Here is a 12,733-nt window from a genome sequence, read left to right on the forward strand (position 1 = left end):
ATCCGTCCATAAATATGGAGACCAAAACTGTATGCAGTACGATAGGTGTAACCTCACCAATACCCTGTACAGTTGTAGCAGGACTTCTCTGCTTTTATACTCCATCCCCCTTGCAATAAATGCCAACGTTCCATTTGCCTTCCTGACTACTTGCTGTACCTGCATACTCACATTTTGTGTTTAGTGCACAAGTACGCACAGGTCTCTCTGTACTGCAGCACTTTGCAATCTTTCTTCATTTATATTATAATTTGTTTTTCTATTATTTCTGCCAAAGTGGATAACCTCACATTTTCCCACATTATACTCCATCTGCCAAATTTTTGCCCACTCATTTAGCCTGTCTATATCCTTTTGCAGATTTTTTGTGTCCACCTCACAATTTGCTTTCTCACCCATCTTTGTATCATCAGCAAACTTGGCTACATTACACTCGATCCCTTCATCCAGGTTGTTAATATAGATTGTAAATAGTTGGGGCCCCAGCACTGATCCCTGCGGCACCCCACTAGTTACTGGTTGCCACCATGACAAATGACCCATTTATCCCGACTCTCTATTTTCTGTTAGTTAGCCAATCTTCTATCCATGCTAATATATTACCCCCAACCCCATGAACTTTTATCTTGTACAGTAACCTTTTATGTGGCACCTTGTCAAATGTCTTCAGGAAATCTAAATACACCACATCCACTGATTTCCCCTTATCCATCCTGTTCGTTACATCCTCAAAGATCTCAGCAAATTTGTCAAACATGATTTCCCTTTCATAAAACCATGCTGACTCTGCTTGATTGAATCATGTTTTTCCAAATGTCCTGCTACTGCTTCCTTAATAATGGACTCCAGCATTTTCCCAACGACAGATTTAGGTATTAAGCTCCTCCCTCCCTATAGCTCCTTGATTATCCACTATTGAGATGTTTTTAGTCTTCTACCGTGAAGACTGATACAAAATATTTGTTCAAAATCTCTGCCATTTCCCTGTTCTCCATTATTAATTCCCCAGTCTCATCCTCTAGTGAACCAACATTTACTTTAGCCACTCTTTTCCTTTTTATGTACCTGAAGAAACTCTTACTATCTGTTTCTATATTTCATGCTAATTTACTTTCATTATCTATCTTTCCTCTCTTCATTATTTTTATAGTCGTTCTTTGCTGACTTTTAATAGTTTCCCAATTTTCTGGCCTCCCACTAGTCTTGGCCTCATTGTATGCCGTTCTTTTTAATTTGACACTATCCCTTATTTCCTTAGTTAGCCACGGATGGTTATCCCTTCTCTTACAGTCTTTCCTTCTCATTGGGACATATGGGAGAGAGGGGCTGAGAGGGCAAGAGAGAGATGGGACAGAGAAAGAGAGAGAGAAACTGAGAGAGAGAGAGAGAGAGAGAGAGAGAGAGAAATAGGAACTGAGAGAGAGAAAGAAAGAGAGAGATAAAAATAGGAGCAGAGAGAGAGAGAAAGACAGATTGGAACAGGCAGAGTCGTACAGACAGGGATGGACAGTGAGAGAGAGGGAAAGATAGAGGGAGAGAGACAGAGAGACACAGATAGATGAGGCGAGGGTCAGAGGGAGAGGGAGATAAAGAGAAAGGACAGAGAACGTGAGAGGTACAGAGAGATTCAGCGACAGATAGATACACAGAGACAGAAAGAGAGAGAAATAGAGAGATAGAGAGAGAAATGGTCAGAGTTGAGACAGGGAATGAGAGAATAAAAGAGAGAGACAGAGACAGTGAGAGGGAGAGAGAGGAGGACAGAGAGCGACAGGGGAGAGAGAGAGAGAAATACAGAAAGACGGCGAGATACAAAGAGAGGGACAGTATGGTGTATGTAACACGCAAATCACTGACTCCACACGGTCTGGTGTTGATCTAACTGCTGTGACCTTAGTCCTTTATTGAACAGCTCCAGAGTGCTCCACAGGTGTGGTGGGCAGCCTTTTATACTGCCTCGTGCAGGTACTTTCAGGTCTCCCACCTGTGTTGCACCATTGTACTTATCATACATTTAATGTACCAGAGCAATACACAACCGACAGAGTGAGGGACAGGGAGAGAAGGACAGATACAGAAAGAGGGAGGGAGAGGGACAGAGGGAGAGACGAAGCGAGGGAGAGAGGAGAGAGATGGAGAGATAGAGGGACAGAGAAGGGGAGAGGGAGAGAGGGACAGATGGAGAGAGGGACAGAGAGAGAGGGACAGAGAGAGAGGGACAGGGAGAGAGGGACAGGGAGAGAGGGACAGAGAGAGAGGGACAGAGAGAGAGGGACAGAGAGAGAGGGACAGGGAGAGAGAGACAGGGAGAGAGGGACAGAGAGAGAGACAGGGAGAGAGAGACAGGGAGAGAGGGACAGAGAGAGAGGGACAGGGAGAGAGAGAGACAGGGAGAGAGGGAAGGACAGAGAGAGAGGGACAGAGAGAGAGAGGGACAGGGAGAGAGGGACAGGGAGAGAGAGACAGGGAGAGAGGGAAAGGGAGAGACGGACAGAGAGAAAGAGAGACAGGGACAGGGAGAGAGAGACAGGGAGAGAGGGACAGAGAGAGAGAGAGACAGGGAGAGAGGGACAGAGAGAGAGAGACGGAGAGAGAGGGACAGAGAGAGGGACAGGGAGAGAGGGACAGGGAGCGAGGGACAGAGAGAGAGGGACAGAGAGAGAGGGACAGGGAGAGAGAGACAGGGAGAGAGAGAGACAGGGAGAGAGGGAAGGACAGAGAGAGAGGGACAGAGAGCGAGGGAGAGAGAAAGAGGGACAGAGAGAGAGAGACAGGGAGAGAGGGACAGGGCGAGACAGATAGGGAGAGAGGGTCGGGAGAGAAGGACAGAGAGAGAGAGACAGGGAGAGATGGACAGGGCAAGAGAGACAGGTAGAGAGGGATAGGGAGAGCCGGTCTCACACTGCAGCAACACACTGAGAGGCTGGGGATTCCAGCAGTCAGTATGATGATGATGATCAGGTCCCACACTGCAGCAACACACTGAGAGGCTGGGGATTCCAGCAGTCAGTATGATGATGATGATGATCAGGTCTCACACTGCAGCAATACACTGAGAGGCTGGGGATTCCAGCAGTCGGTATGATGATGATGATCAGGTCTCACACTGCAGCAACACACTGAGAGGCTGGGGATTCCAGCAGTCGGTATGATGATGATGATGATCAGGTCCCACACTGCAGCAACACACTGAGAGGCTGGGGATTCCAGCAGTCGGTATGATGATGATGATCAGGTCTCACACTGCAGCAACACACTGAGAGGCTGGGGATTCCAGCAGTCGATATGATGATGATGATGATCAGGTCCCACACTGCAGCAACACACTGAGAGGCTGGGGATTCCAGCAGTCGATATGATGATGATGATGATCGGGTCCCATGCTGCAGCAACACACTGAGATGCTGGGGGCGAGGATCCACTGTGCATGTGCAGACACTGTTTTCAGCGCGGGACGCTGGCTCCGCTCCTGCCCCAATGGCCAAGCTGCGCGAAGACCCGGGAGAGACCAGACAGAGGCCAAAGTGGGGAGCAATTTTGTCGGAGCACGTTTCAACGTAGAAAAACGGCGCATCTCCGGTGAATGCGTCAAAAAAAGGGGTGGGCCAATTTTGAGCCCAATGTTTCTACTGATAGGGGAGACTAGAACTAGGGGGTATAATCTTAGAATATGGGGCCGCCCATTTAAAACTGAGATGAGGAGGAATTTCTTCTCTCAGATGGTTGTAAATCTGTGGAATCCGCTGCTTCAGAGAGCTGTGGAAGCTGGGTCATTGAATAAATTTAAGACAGAGATAGACAGTTTCTTAACCGATAAGGGGATAAGGGGTTATGGGGAGTGGGTGGGGAAATAGACCTGAGTCCATGATCGGATCAGCCATGATCGTATTAAATGGCGGAGCAGGTTCGAAGGGGGTCCATCGCCATCAGTGGGTCCCGCAGGGAACAGAGTGTCCGACACACACAGAGAACAGCGTCTGATTCAGCTCCCTGGAGCTTTGGTGAAAAGATCACTTTGTGTTTCAGGTCCTTTACCCGTTGTGTCCCTTACAACAGGAGGGGCCCGCCCCGTGTAACTTTCTTATTGCTGTGGGTGGGTGACACGGGACATCCCAGAGTCACCCTTCTGGGTCATTCACAATGCGCAATGTACCTGTGCAATAAACATCGCAACCGGTGGGGTTTGTCGGCTTCAACTGGTAAACGGAGTAACTGGTGCAGTTTTTGATCTTTATCTCCCGGGTCAGGTAGCAGTTATCTCCATCCCAGCTAAAACAAACTGTCCTTGTCACTTCTCCCTGGCCCACGGTGGGATGAGTTCCTGAAATGAGGATTATAAATATTGCAGAATGTAACCGAGGTGAACAGTGCTGGAGAGTGAATGTAAATCTGAGATTATAAAGTCTGAAAGTACCGTTTAACCAGCCAGGGCCGTATGTGGAGCAGTGATATTCTGGGACCACAGTCTCCGGAATCTTCCATCCGCCAGAACTGAAACAACAATCACACAGTCAGCCCCTGAACTGGTGGCAACGATCAACTGATAGAAGCTGTTCCCCTTTCCCTGTATCCACTCCCTGTCCCATTGCTCTGACTGATAATCCCGCTCTCTCTACACAACCGCTTCCTAATCTCACACTTCGCTCTCAGTTCTACATTTACTCCTGGTTTATTGACTAGTTTATCTGTCATTTCCCCTCACGTTACCTTTTAAATCTGTACCATCCTTGGACAAGACCCTGATCACACTGATAGTTTCCGATGCACTGAGTCCCACCACAATCCGTGCTCCTCCAGGGCTGGTCCAGGACTGTGTGATCTACACACGGGTCAGTGAGTGCGGAGTCTGCGACTGAGTGACAGAAAGATGTTTAATGTTAATATAGAGCACAGTTAATGTTACACAGCGACTTGTACCCCCCGAAGCACCAATAACATCAGTCTCACTCTCCGCCCTGGTACAACACCCCCAAATGAAAGCTGGATCCTTTCCTCCTTCTCTAAATCAGGTTTCCATCTGTCTCCCAGCTCAGCCCCCCCTCCAACTCACTGCTCACAGACAGACCTCATGGGGTATCTCAGTCCCCGGGTGAACACTGAGTGTAGATGGTGGGGACACTGGATGGTCAGTGGGAGATACAATGGGGTATCTCAGTCCCTGGGTGAACACTGAGTGTAGATGGTGGGGACACTGGATGGTCAGTGGGAGATACCATGGGGTATCTCAGTCCCGGGGTGAACACTGAGTGTAGAGGTGAAGACACTCGATGGTCAGTGAGAGATACAATGGGGTTTCTCAGTCCCTGGGTGAACACTGAGTGTAGATGGTGGGGACACTGGATGGTCAGTGGGAGATACCATGGGGTAGCGAATTGGTCTTACCGCAGGTGAAGGGTCCACAGCCAGCTAGGGAATGGAAGACCAGCAGGAAGAGCAGTGCAAGGAAGGCAGTGCAGGGGTCCCCTGCTGTCATCCCCCTGCAAAACAGATACACTGCTTTGAGTACTATTGAGGGGGATGACTCATCAGGGGAGGGCAGCAGCAGCCAAGTTCATGGCACCGTGGCTGGCTCTGCTGCACAGGAGGGCAGGAAAAAGAGTGGGAGAGCAATAGTGATAGGGGATTCAATTGTAAGGGGAATAGATAGGCTTTTCTGCGGCCGCAACCGAGACTCTAGGATGGTATGTTGCCTCCCTGGTGCAAGGGTCAAGGATGTTTCGGAGCGGGTGCAGGACATTCTGAAAAGGGAGGGAGAACAGCAAGTTGTCATGGTGCACATTGGTACTAACGATATCGGTAAAAAAAGGGATGAGGTCCTACGAGATGAATTTAAGGAGCTAGGAGCTAAATTAAAAAGTAGGACCTCAAAAGTAGTAATCTCGGGATTGCTACCAGTGCCACGTGCTGGTCAGAGTAGGAATCGCAGAATAGCGCAGATGAATACGTGGCTTGAGCAGTGGTGCAGCAGGGAGGGATTCAAATTTCTGGGGCATTGGAACCGGTTCTGGGGGAGGTGGGACTAGTACAAACCGGACGGTCTGCACCTGGGCAGGACCGGAACCAATGTCCCAGGGGGAGTGTTTGCTAGTGCTGTTGGGAAGGAGTTAAACTAATATGGCAGGGGCATGGGAACCAATGCAGGGAGACAGAGGGAAACAAAATGGAGACAGAAGCAAAAGACAGAAAGGAGATGAGTAAAAGTGGAGGGCAGAGAAACCCAAGGCAAAAAACAAAAAGAGCCACTGTACAGCAAAATTGTAAAGGGTCAAAGTGCAATAAAAAGGCAAGCCTGAAAGCTCTGTGCCTCAATGCGAGGAGTATTCAGAACACAGGAGAGGGCTCTGAGCTAGTTAGAGTGGGTGAGAGCGCAGATGAACAGGACCCCAAGAAAGAATGCAAAAGGCAGGAGGCAACAGAGCAGAGTAGCACTGGGGTAAGTGTAAACCACAAGTTGATAAGAAGGGACAATATGTATGAAAATATAGGGCTGCAGGAGGGGTCAAAACTAAAAATCATGGTTTAAAAACTAGTATTAAAACACTTTACCTAAACGCACGCAGCATTCGAAATAAAGTAAATGAGTTGACGGCACAAATCATTACAAATGGGTATGATTTGGTGGCCATTACAGAAATGTGGTTGCAGGGTGGCCAAGACTGGGAATTAAACATACAGGGGTATCTGACAATTCGGAAGGATAGACAAGAAGGGAAAGGAGGTGGGGTAGCTCTGTTAATAAAGGATGATATCAGAGCAGTTGTGAGAGATGATATTGGCTCCAATGAACAAAATGTTGAATCATTGTGGGTGGAGATTAGAGATAGTAGTGGGTGTAGTTTATAGGCCCCCAAATAATAACTTCACGGTGGGGCGGACAATAATCAAGGGAATAATAGAGGCATGTGAAAAAGGAACGGCAGTAAACATGGGGGATTTTAACCTACATATCGATTGGTCACATCAAATCGCACAGGGTAGCCTGGAGGAGGAATTCATAGAATGCATACGGGATTGTTTCTTAGAACAGTATGTTACAGAACCTACAAGGGAGCAAGCTATCTTAATCTGGTCCTGTGTAATGAGACAGGAATAATAAACGATCTCCTAGTAAAAGATCCTCTCGGAATGAGTGATCACAGTATGGTTGAATTTGTAATACAAATTGAGGGTGAGGAAGTAGTGTCTCAAACGAGCATACTATGCTTAAACAAAGGGGACTACAGTGGGATGAGGGCAGAGTTAGCTAAATTAGAATGGAAACATAGACTGAACGGTGGCACAATTGAGGAACAGTGGAGGACTTTTAAGGAGCTCTTTCATAGGGCTCAACAAAAATATATTCCAGTGAAAAAGAAGGGTGATAAGAGAAGGGATAACCAGCCGTGGATAACCAAGGCAATAAAGGAGAGTATCAAATTAAAAACCAATGCTTTTAAGGTGGCCAAGGTTAGTGGGAAACGAGCAGATTGGGAAAATTGACTAAGAATGATTAAGAAAGCAATAAAGAAAGGAAAGATAAATTACGAAAGTAAACTTGCGCAAAACATAAAAACAGATAGTAAAAGCTTTTACCGATATGTAAAACGGAAAAGAGTGACTAAAGTAAATGTTGGTCCCTTAGAAGATGAGAAGGGTGATTTAATAATGGGAAATGTGGAAATGGCTGAGACCTTAAACAATTATTTTGCTTCGGTCTTCACAGTGGAAGACACAAAAACCATGCCAAAAATTGCTGGTCACGGGAATGTGGGAAGGGAGGACCTTGAGACAATCACTATCACTAGGGAGGTAGTGCTGGACAGGCTAATGGGACTCAAGGTAGACAAGTCCCCTGGTCCTGATGAAATGCATCCCAGGGTATTAAAAGAGATGGCAGAAGTTTTTGCAGATGCATTCGTTATAATCTACCAAAACTTTCTGGACTCTGGGGAGGTACCAGCGGATTGGAAAGCAGCTAATATAACACCTCTGTTTAAAAAAGGGGGCAGACAAATGGCAGGTAACTATAGGCCGGTTAGTTTAACATCTGTAGTGGGGAAAATGCTTGAAGCTATCATTAAGGAAGAAATAGCAGGACATCTAGATAGGAATAGTGCAATCAAGCAAACGCAACATGGATTCATGAAGGGGAAATCATGTTTAACTAATTTACTGGAATTCTTTGAGGATATAACGAGCATGGTGGATAGAGGTGTAACGATGGATGTGGTGTATTTAGATTTCCAAAAGGCATTCGATAAGGTGCCACACAAAAGGTTACTGCAGAAGATAAAGGTACGCAGAGTCAGAGGAAATGTATTAGCATGGATAGAGAATTGCCTGGCGAACAGAAAGCAGAGAGTTGGGATAAATGGGTCCCTTTCGGGTTGGAAATCGGTGGTTAGTGGTGTGCCACAGGGATCGGTGCTGGGACCACAACTGTTTACAATATGCATAGATGACCTGGAAGAGGGGACAGAGTGTAGTGTAACAAAATTTGCATATGACACAAAGATTAGTGGGAAAGTGGGTTGTGTAGAGGACACAGAGAGGCTGCAAAGAGATTTGGATAGGTTAAGCGAATGGGCTAAGGTTTGGCAGATGGAATAGAATGTCGGAAAATGTGAATTTATCCACCTTGGAAAAAAAAACAGTAAAAGGGAATATTATTTGAATGGGGAGAAATTACAACATGCTGCGGTGCAGAGGGACCTGGGGGTCCTTGTGCATGAATCCCAAAAAGTTAGTTTGCAGGTGCAGCAGGTAATCAGGAAGGCGAATGGAATGTTGGCCTTCATTGCGAGAGGGATGGAGTACAAAAGCAGGGAGGTCCTGCTGCAACTGAACAGGGTATTGGTGAGGCCGCACCTGGAGTACTGCGTGCAGTTTTGGTCACCTTACTTAAGGAAGGATATACTAGCCTTGGAGGGGTACAGAGACGATTCACTAGGCTGATTCCGGAGATGAGGGAGTTACCTTACGATGATAGATTGAGTAGACTGGGTCTTTACTCGTTGGAGTTCAGAAGGATGAGGGGTGATCTTATCGAAACATTTAAAATAATGAAAGGGATAGACAAGATAGAGGCAGAGAGGTTGTTTCCACTGGTCGGGGAGACTAGAACTAGGGGGCACAGCCTCAAAATACGGGGGAGCCAATTTAAAACCGAGTTGAGAAGGAATTTCTTCTCCCAGAGGGTTGTGAATCTGTGCAATTCTCTGTCCAAGGAAGCAGTTGAGGCTAGCTCATTGAATGTATTCAAATCACAGATAGATAGATTTTTAACCAATAAGGTAATTAAGGGTTATGGGGAGCGGGCGGGTAAGTGGAGCTGAGTCCACGGCCAGATCAGCCATGATCTTGTTGAATGGCGGAGCAGGCTCGAGGGGCTAGATGGCCTACTCCTGTTCCTAATTCTTATGTTCTTATGTTCTTATGTATCTCAGTCCCCAGGTGAACACAGTGTGGATGGTGGGACACTGGATGGTCAGTGGGAGATACCATGGGGTATCTCAGTCCCCGGGTGAACACTGAGTGTAGATGGTGGGACACTGGATGGTCAGTGTCTCAGTCCTGGGGTGAAATTAGATTAGTATTAATTTGCTGTTCCTGGTTCTTCATTGATAAAACTAGATAATTTTATATATATATGTCAATCATGTATATATTAATATGAATATATAAATCAATTGGAGGCTGATTATCAAAAGTATTTTCACAATATATTATACAAATTGCCTGATAAATATTCTGATAGAATTGCTGAGCATATGAATATCACAGAATCATAGAATAGTACAGCACAGGAGGAGGCCATTCGGCCCATCGAATCTGTGCTTGCTCTTTTAAACAGAAATCCAGTTAGTCCCGATCCCCTGTTCTTTCCCCACATCACTGCAGTTTTTTTTCCTTCCATTATTCATCCAATTGCCATTTGAAAGTTACTAGTGAATCTGTTTCCACCATCCTATTGGGCAGTGTATTCCAACTTTTCTTTTATTCGTTCCTGGGATGTGGGCGTCACTGCCCAGGCCAGCATTTTTGCCCATCCCTAATTGCCCCTTGAGAAGGTGGTGGTGAGCCGCCTTCCTGAACTGCTGCAGTCCGTGTGGTGAAGGTGCTCCCACAGTGCTGTTAGTGAGGAAGTTCCAGGATTGTGACCCAGCGACGATGAAGGAACGGCGCTATATTTCCAAGTCAGGATGGTGTCTGACAGGGAGGGGAACTTGGAGGTGATGGTGTTCCCATGCACCTGCTGCCCTTATCCTTCTAGGTGGTAGAGGTTGTGGGTTTGGGAGGTGCTGCCGAAGAAGCCTTGGTGAGTTGCTTCAGTGCATCGTATAAATAATACACACTGCAGCCATGGTGCGTCGGTGGTGGAGGGAGTGAATGTTTAAATCCTTCTATCTGAATCCTTCATGATTGTAAGCACCTCTCTCAAATATCCTCTTCACTTTCTCTACTCTGAGAAGAACTACCCCACTTTCTCCAGTCTATCAACGTAACGGCAATCCCACATCTCTGTACCCATTCTAGTAAATCTCTTCTGCACCCTCTCCAAAGCCTTCACCTGCTTCCTAAAGTCTGCTGCCCAGAATTGGACACAATTCTGCTGCTGGGCCCCAGCTCGTGAATTTAAATCAAATGTTTAAGATAAATTTAAGAACTAAATGTAAAGATGACAAATTAATGACAATGGGAAATATAAACAAACATACGGATATAAATGAGAATTTAAACGTACAAATACTTAAGTATCTGTATTACATTTAAACACCAAATACATCTGGCTAAATATTAGAAAGAATTGTGTAAATATAACGATAATTTTTACAGTAAATATCCGTTTCTGTCTAAATAAAGATCAGAGATTTGAGAGAGGTGCTTACAATCGTGAAGGATTTAGATAGAAGGATTTAAACATTCACTCCCTCCACCACCGACGCACCATGGCTGCAGTGTGTATTATTTATACGATGCACTGCAGCAACTCACCAAGGCTTCTTCAGCAGCACCTCCCAAACCCACGACCTCTACCACCTAGAAGGACAAGGGCAGCAGGTGCATCTTAAAGATAGAAAACATTCTCAAATCTCTTGAGGTGTAAACAGACTCCGGGAAGGAGGGGAATAAATAATATCGATCATAAATACATTGTACATAATATGAATCGATAATACAAATATTAACCATCTATTACAAACCCATAATAAATAATGTGAAATAATGCAAATATTAATTATCACAAATACCTAACAAACAATACAAATCAGTATTGTAAATGTTAAACATCCATCACAAATGCATAATAAATGATATGAATCGATAATTTAAATATTAAATGTCTATTACAAATGCATAATGAATATGAATCAATAATCAAATATAAATATCTATTACAGATACATAATAAATATATCAATCATGGGGGAATCTAGAACTAGGGGACATAGTTTCACAATAAGGGGTCGCCCATTTAGGACGGAAATGAGGAGGAATTTCTTCTCTCAGAGGGTCGTGTATCTGTGGAATTCTCTGCCACGGAGAGCTGTGGAGGCTGGGTCATTGAATATATTTAAGGTGGAGATAGACAGATTTTTCAATAATAAGGGAGTCAAGGCTTATGGGGAGCGGGCAGGGAAGTGGAGCTGAGGCCAAGATCAGATCGGCCATGATCTTACTGAATGGGGGAGGAGACTCGAGGGGCCAAATGGCCGACTCCTGCTCCTATTTCTTATGTTCTTATGCTCTATTACAATGCATAATAAATAATTTGAATCGATAATGCAAATATTAATTATATATTACAATGCATAATAAATAAAATAAATCAGCAATGCAAACATTAAATATGATAACAAATGCATAATAATTAATATTATTCAAAGATGCATATGTGAAACATCTATCACAAATGCATTATAAATAATATGAAACAATAGTGAAAATATTCAAGAATCATTACAAATTCATAATAAATAATATAAATCCATAATGCAAATCGTGAGAATCTATTACAAAGGAATAATACATTATATCAGTCAGTGATGCAAAAATTAATGATATAATTTATTATGCATTTGTAATTTATGAATCAACAATGCAATATTTCAGCTTTATGAATAATATCAATCAGAATTGCAACTAATAAATATCTATGACAAATGCATAATAATTAATATAAATCAATGATGCAAGTGTAAAATATCTATCACATAATAAATAAATAATATAAATGAATAATACAAATATTTAAGATATATTAAAAATGCATATTGTATAATATGAACAATAATGCAAGTATTAAAGTCTCTTACAAATGTATAATAAATATCAATCAGTAATGCCAATATTAAATATCTATTATAAATGAATAATAAATATCAACAACAACAACTTGTATTTATATAGCGCCTTTAATGGAGTAAAATGTCCCAAGATGCTTCACAAGTGTGTTATAAAACAACAATTTGACACCGAGTCAAATAACCAGATGACCAAAAGCTTGGTCAGAGAGGTAGGTTTTAAGGAGCGTTTTAAAGAAGGAGAGGGAGGCACAGAGACGGAGAGCTTTAGAGAGGGGATTTTAGAGGTTGGGGCCCATCAACTGAAGGTAAGGCCACCAATGGTGGAGCGATTATAATCAGGGATCCACAAGAGGGCAGAATTAGAGGAGCGCAGACATCTCGGGTGTTGTGGGGCTGGAGAAGATTACAGAGATCGGGAGGGGCGAGGGCCATGGAGGGATTTGAAA

This window comes from Pristiophorus japonicus, chromosome 1, assembly GCF_044704955.1.
Source record: "Pristiophorus japonicus isolate sPriJap1 chromosome 1, sPriJap1.hap1, whole genome shotgun sequence".
NCBI lineage: Eukaryota > Metazoa > Chordata > Chondrichthyes > Pristiophoridae > Pristiophorus > Pristiophorus japonicus.